The sequence below is a fragment of the Silene latifolia genome, chromosome X, assembly GCF_048544455.1.
Source record: "Silene latifolia isolate original U9 population chromosome X, ASM4854445v1, whole genome shotgun sequence".
Classification (NCBI taxonomy): Eukaryota; Viridiplantae; Streptophyta; class Magnoliopsida; order Caryophyllales; family Caryophyllaceae; genus Silene; species Silene latifolia.
Window position 1 is genome coordinate 100,338,413 of NC_133537.1, and position 6,953 is coordinate 100,345,365.

Below are 6,953 nucleotides of genomic sequence, written 5' to 3' on the forward strand. Positions count from 1 at the left end.
ATCGGTAATGATTGGCTGACTAGAGTTTGACATTCTTCGTCGTGCGACGGTGGTGATCATTGATCCCCTTAGGTCATACCTATAGGGAAATACTCTTAATTGATTATTTAATTAATCGTATACCGATACGAGTTAATTAAATTGCTTAAAATTGACGGATGATTTTGTGAGTATAATTTACGTATCAAATTGAAATGTAATTAAATGAGATACGGTCTGAGTAATCGAATTGTATCATTACTCGGATGAAATTATTGTTTAAAGAAACAATTAAATTTGAATGAATTATTATAAATACGATTTATAAATTGGTGAAATATTTTGGTACAAGTAATTACGAATTACTAGTCGATTTTGTAAATGACATATTTTATGAGTATGTTGATTTTTAATATGATAAAAATACATTGCATCGTAACATGTCATGTAACATGTTACATGTGACAAATTTGACAAATGACAAAATAAAATGGATTCTCCATTTTATACTTAAAACCGAAATATGGGTGAGTGTTTAGTAAATATTGTGTTATTTATTTTTAAATAAAAAACACAATCATGACACTAGGTAGTAGGCTTGCATGCCTAGTCTCTTGTGAAGAGCAAAAACAAAAGGCATTGGGCATACTACCCAATGCCCCTTTTTCGACCACCAACAAGAAAGAGAGGAAAGCTCTTCTCTTTTACATCATTCATTCCTCCCATCTTATTTTTCCCAAAGTGTAAGAAAATCCTTGAAAACTCTCTACAATTTATGATAATTCTAGAGAAATAAACTCACAAATATTACCACCTCTTGACCGAAATTTCAAGAGTGAAAATACAATTTATATTGTATCAATTTTATTGTAAAACCATTATTATTACTAGATCTAAATAGTATTGGTTTATTAAGATGTATTCCTTGGGTATATGCTTTTGGGAGGGATTCTACACTTGAATCCTTGTTCTTCCATTTGGAAAGCTCAAGAACAAAAGAAAAGGAGATTTCTTTTGTGCCCATTTGAACCGAAATTTCAATGTAAGGATATGATTTCTTCTCTTTTATTATATTGTTTGCATGCATAAAATCCACGTTTTAATTTTATGACAAATTAATTATAACATATTTGAATATGTTAGTATGTATATGAATCTACATTTCCTTCAATTGGTATCAGAGCCACGGTTGTTTGCATGCAAATTGGTTAAAAGTTTTTCCGAGTTATAAGAATAACAAATAAAACTTGTAAAATTTGTGTTATTATGATATATCACGAAATTATTACATGCATGATTAATATTTCTGGTCCTAAAATGTTTTAGGATATTTTGGTTAATATTTCGGATTTTTATTGTTCATAATTTACAATAATGGCATTTAAATGTGATTTTATGAGTAAAAATGTCATTTTTGGTCTAAAATTAGCTATACTTCGATTTTTAAGTTGATTTTTGGATATGTTGTCACATATATTATTTTGAGATAACCTGTAAATTTTCAAAATTTTTGGACTTGTTATGCTCGAAAAATGAATTTTTCATTATTAAATTCGGATTTAGGTTAAAAATAGGTTAATATGAGTTAAATTTCGAATCTGGTCATAGAAAATTAATATGTTGTCACATGCAATTTTACAAGATGTGTGTAAAATAATTGGCTATAAAGAAGTCTTTTTGCATGATTTATGAATTTTTGAAGAAAAATAGCATAAATAGTGACATTATTAGTGAAAATTAATAGAACATAATCTATGACTTAGGAAAAACGTCTAATGTTGCATTTTATTATCTTTTTCAGATCTAAAATTGAAAAGTTAGAGAAAATAATTTTTCCATGTTTTTATGATTATTTTATTAAAAATCGATAAACCGCAACATTGTTTTTCCGGGAAACATTTCGAAATTTTTAACCTAAGTTTTTGAACATTATGAGTGTCATGGAATCTTTCCAGAATGTTCATGAATTTAAATTTCAAATTTTGAATTTATTTGAAATTTTGTGATTTATTTGAAGTTTAATAGCTTATTTTTGTAATTTTGGTCCATTTATGAACAAATTTGTAAATAAAGGTTAATTATAGTCAAATTATTAGTGAAGACTAAATTTTGAGTCCTAAGAGGTTAGGGTAATTAACTTATGCATAAATATGAGTTTATGTATTTTTGTGATTATAAAAATGTTGAAATCACGCAAATCCGTAAAAACCGAGTAATATACGATATTGGCTTATTAAAGACGATTTAGCATAAAATTGAGCATGTTCTTACATATTATAATGCTGCATTTTCTTTATGATTGTCATAATTTTAATTTATGTAATTTTTGAATTATGTAATTTTACTTAGTATGGCCTTAGATTTTAATTGGTATTTCCCGAAATGCATGGGAATATCGATTCGGTTGTAATTTTTATTGTGATCTCGTATCACCGTTTTGTAATTTAATAGATTTATCTTATTTTAGTTACAAATGTATAATAGGAAATTATGTAATTTATTATGTAATTTTATTCATTCCGGAGTTCCAAAAGACGGATTTCTTCAAGAATGGCGATACATAAAGACGGTGTTACCTCGAGATGCGTGCCACAACCGAAGTTCAAGGGACCAATGGAGTTGGTTTCCGAATTTGTAATAGTTAAATAGTTTTCTATTTTAGGAAGGTCATACTAGGATTTATTTATCTTTATGCTTGTATTTTATTTTATGTCACATGCATCGCTAAATCGCCATAACTAAACATGCATTGTCTTTTATCGAGTTTATCGACCGTGTCAATTAGAATTATCGTAGTTCACCGCTTTAGTTCACTTAAAACGTGATAGATAATAAATTGACATGACCTCTCGCTAAAATAAACAATTGAGACTTAGCCTTACCAAAAATTAGAAACCCATGAAGTACCAGTTTCGCAAGGGAGTTGAGCCGGCTTTACCGTAAGACAAACCTTGTTACGTTGGTGAAGTGGGGTGATAAATGTCTATCCACCGAATTTATGTTAATGAAGGGTATTTCGGCACACCGTGCCCTAAATTGATATGAGTTTGGATCACGGACACATTTATTCGAAATTTGGGTTGAACTCAACGAAAGTATTCACGACGTATTTCCGGATGTGTTTCGGGCTAGAGATAAATATTAATGTAATTTTATCGACCAAGAGTTCTAAAAGTAGAATCGATTAAAGAGTTAATCCACCGAGTTGTATTAATAAAGGGTATTTCGGCACACCGTGCCCCAAGTTAATATGAATTTGAATCTTGGAATCATTTATCATAGTTAGGTAGAGGTCACTATGTAAATGCTATACTTGTTTTTCCAAGTATTAATAAAACGATAAATGTTAAGTTTTCCTCTATTCCGTTATTATTGTTCTATTTCTTTACCACAATTTATATACGATATCATTTTGATTTTTGATTCAAATCTCCTTAAAACATCGTAACTAAAGACAAATATGAATTTGCTTCTAAAACCTCAAATGAACCATTGATAAGGATGTCTTGTAAAGAGGATAGATTAAAGTTATTCATTATCAAACAGGTTTTTGATTCATGTCTAACACTTCTACTTACAATGGATTATTTTTCCATGTACTTAAATGAATTAAGTACCTTGAAGCGATAAATTGTTTTGGTAATTAGTTTTGTCAAGAATTCGTAATTGACCAAAATAACGCAACCACTTCAATGAAAGTTTTAAGACTAAAACGAACAAATGAAGAGTGAATCTTCATGAATTCAATTTTGCTTCTCAAAGCAAAGACTCATTGAATTAAGTGGGAGCATTCTCTTAAACTGTTAAGATGAGGACGAGGTTCATGAAGTAAGGATTGTAATGGAATTGATACAAGGTAATGTTAAAAGTAAAGTTGTTGAGAATAGCGATACTAAACCTTTCAATCCCGTCTGATAAAGTTTCCATTGTCTTAAATGTTGGACACGAGAAAGGAAACTACCCCAAATTGTTGAAGTATCAACAAGTTAGTTGTGGGACATCTAATGAGACCTTCTTCTTTAAATGTTTATTTGATTAAACATAAATTTTGCTAGTACTACTTCGTCAATATTAGAAACCGGTGGTGGTTTACATCGTTGTACATGATACATAAGATGATTAGAATATGACGACTAGCAACAATAATGTCGAGAGATAGAGTAATTGTGTATTCAATCTAGTTTTGGATTTAAAGTTATACTTAATTATGACTATTAAGTGCATAAACTCTAAATAAGAATATAAACTTGTTAAGATACAAAAGAGGTTTCACTTTTGTGACCCTATACACCACGATTTGATGTATGGCTAGCCCATTATCAAGGTGATTATATTCTAAACCAAACTAGAATAATATATCATGAAGATGATGCAAGACTCAAAATTGGTAACCCAAGATTAAACCTTAAAATTTTGGAATGATGAACGCAAGAGTTATCGAGTACTCTTGAAACCATTAGATTATTAATGGTATGTGCGTATCTTGTATTCAAAGCAAGATGTCTCGTGTGGTAAAGGAGATCGAGATTGTAAATCATTGATCCAAAATAGGTTGATCATTTTCTTTTACCAACGATTTAAGTTGACACTGATATGTTCACTTAATAAGGTAAATAGAGAAATCTTTGAAGAGGTTCAAGAGTTCAAGAAATCACGATTTAGTCGTGATGGGATTATCAAAGTAAAGACTTTGATATAAGCCAATGGAAATGTGATCTAATATCACAAGTTAATCTCTCTTAGCACGCATTATGAAATAATGTGTGATTGGATAAGAAATCAAACGCTATTCGATATGGTTTGAACTTCAATCAAGTTACTTTGAGTTACTTGATCCTTTTGGGGATTTTATCATTTTGTCTAAAATTATTTTTCCACTAAATCGAATCATATGGGATATGAAATGGTAAGGGTACCATGGTTGTAAGTTTTTCACAAGAAACAAATGCTCATTTTTCCCTTGCAATTATCACGAGCACGACGGGTTTGCGGCTCATGAAGCTGTCTTTCTAAAATACAAGTTTATTTTAGAAGACAGAGTGGGAGAAATTATTCAAGAGCCAGAAACTGGTCTTTCTTGGCTACATGAGACGTTTTGTGTAAGACATTGTTTCTTCAAAACCTAGGAGGTTAAATTCGTCACTTGTTAAAGATGATGAATTCATGCTACTTTTAAGAAAGAAAAGAGCTTATAACTTACAAAAGAAATTGGTTGATTCAAGTGAAAGTTATGAACAAATGACTTACATAAGAGTGTTTAAGTCACAACTCAATACAAGGCTTAGACCCATGAAAATCCGAAACCAAAGGGCTTGATTAGTGACAAAGGGTTTTGAACTAATAAAGAGATATTTTAAAGCAAGATTAGTTGCAAAGGGTTTTGCACTAATTGAAATGATTAAGTCTATTTGGATCTTCTTAGGGATTGTGTTTCATCATGAGGTTATGAAATACATAGCGAGTGAATCTAAAACCCACTTCTTCAATAGAAGGAATGTATTCAATACATGTCTTGAGTTTAGTAGATTCTTGCAATCCTAAGATAATGTGAAACTTAAGAGAGGGTCTTAAGTAGGACATCAATGAGTTAGAATCAACATTTTGATCATATGGTAAAACATTTCTCGATAAGTCGAGAAGTTGTGTTTATACATGGAGTTTAGTGGGAGTTACGGAAGTTTTAATTAGTCCGATATGTGGATGACATATTGATCATTGCGAATGATTTAAGACTTTTGGAGTATTATAATACATCTTGAATATCCGGATTTATGAAGATAAATCCACATGATATTAGCGTCGTTAAGAAGTCTTATGTTGATAAGATTCATGACTAGTTCAATTAAATTGAACATATTTGATTGATTTCATTTGCTTCCGCTGCGAATCAATTAAAAAGAAATGATGTATAACACTTCATATGCTTTGAGTATGATGAATTGTTTTCAAAAATCGAATTTAAGTAATCTTTACCAAGCAAGCTATAAAGATTACCCTTAAGTGCTTACAGAAGCATTAAGGAAGTAAAGCAAAGTGTTTATGATGCAATATTGTGTAAGGGTGTTACACAAGTGACAATTGACAATTGAGATTGCGCATGGTTTTCAACAAAACCATAATCAAAACACATTAGGATGGTTAAGATACCATTGTGGCAATGTTAATTAAGAAGTAGATTTTCTAGAATCGTTCTAGGCAATAAAGAACAATAAGAGATATTTATAACGGAAATTGAGTACACTTGCAATCATGAGATGTGCAAGAGGATGAGTCCCACACACTGTGAAAACAGTGGGAGCTATTCTTAGGCTAGAGGACCTATGTCTTGATTGGATCTCGAAACGTACTCAAAAAGTTTTGTGATGCAAATGTATACATTACAAAGGAAAACGAGTATGTAGTAAGGTTGAGTAAGGTACAAGAAATTGATAAAACCTACTAACCAAAGCCTTCTCAAAGGCTAAACATGATGAGTCATGCCATTTCAACTGAATTGAAATGAACAACTACATACAAGATCAAATTAGATTATAGATTATGAAATAGTAATCAAGCATTGACTATTCATATGTGATAATCGCATTTGTCGTTCGAGTTTTACTTTAAAACCCTTTTATTATACCTTGTTACATCCAAACGGGTTGTAGAGACAATTAAACCCCGTTAAAGTGAACACGGATTAGCATGGTATTCGCCCATAGTCACTTGTATGAGGTGACGTCTCGAAGTGACTAGAGTGTGATGCGATTGATGGCAAGTTCAAATGCCATAGAGTCATGTGAGATGACTAGTCGATCACATAGGCAGACTGTTAGGAACTTTTTGTCGGGCCTAATGACCGCTTATAGAGTTCTGGCAAATTTATATAGCCTGGTCGTGGCGAGAGCTGCTATAGTATTCAAATGAGTCGATTCTTTTGACTAAAGACTATTCACCTAAGATGGCTCAGTTCAGATTAACTTTGATTTGTGTTA